The sequence below is a fragment of the Galeopterus variegatus genome, unplaced genomic scaffold, assembly GCF_000696425.1.
Source record: "Galeopterus variegatus unplaced genomic scaffold, G_variegatus-3.0.2 Scaffold5525, whole genome shotgun sequence".
In the NCBI taxonomy this organism is placed as follows: Eukaryota; Metazoa; Chordata; class Mammalia; order Dermoptera; family Cynocephalidae; genus Galeopterus; species Galeopterus variegatus.
Window position 1 is genome coordinate 16,058 of NW_007731636.1, and position 1,006 is coordinate 17,063.

Sequence of the window (1,006 nt, forward strand, 5' to 3'; positions counted from 1 at the left end):
GTCACTGCACAGGACCTAGCAAAGGAAGGGGATATGACTGAGCCATCTCAGTCCTGACTTTGGCCCATCAGTAATAGTGTTGAAATGCACCAGTTTATGCACAGTTTATTCATGACTAATTGCCTATATTTTTCAGTACAGCCACTCATGATCAGGAATATTCCCTCTGGACAGAGAATTATTGAATTTAAACAAACATTTATTGGGCACCTGTAATTGGTCAAACTAACAAGCATTTAGACTATTGCCTAGACCTAATTAGCATTCCAATTTAACAAAGTGTGCTAACTGGTCCCTGAAGGTTCATTAGTAAAGGTTTCCTTTGTTTCAAGAATGCTCACTTAGAATCCCATACTTAAAAAAAAAACATGCATGAGTGAAATCACATGCACACATTCAAGAATGGTCCCTTCTTCAAGTTTAAAGAATTTGCAAGTCTTAGTCAAGTGTTTTGAACAATTTAAGTGCCTAATATCTCTTTTCCATAAGTTTCACAGTTATCACCAAAGTCCAATATTTAGAAACACTTAGCCAGGATCAAGAGATATTTGAAAACATTATTAATGAGAACACAAGGCTTTAGTTAAATAAACATGGTTTGGGATGAAAAGAGTCAAGCTGTATATTTATGAATTTGTCTGTAGTTTGTCTTTGTCTCACAACCACATGTTGCAGCACATGATGGGTGTTTATTGTGCTGGAAGTAAATACTCACTTTTGCTTTTTAAGTTTTATAGTCATCAAATAAACCAGTAAAAAATTATTAAGGCCTTTAATAAGTGAGGAAGAGCAAATAATTCTCCTGCAGAATTTCCAGTACTGTTCTTGCTGTAACTTCTCTTGAGGTTTTTTGGTTTTATACCCTTTCATAGAGTTATGCATAGAAATGCCTTCTACCTTATTGTTAATGGCCTAAAGAGTAGTCTTCAGATTTTTGTAATGGATTGGAATGATTGGTTACTTGTTCAAAAAGACCTATATTGCCCGTACTCCTCCTGCCCCAAAG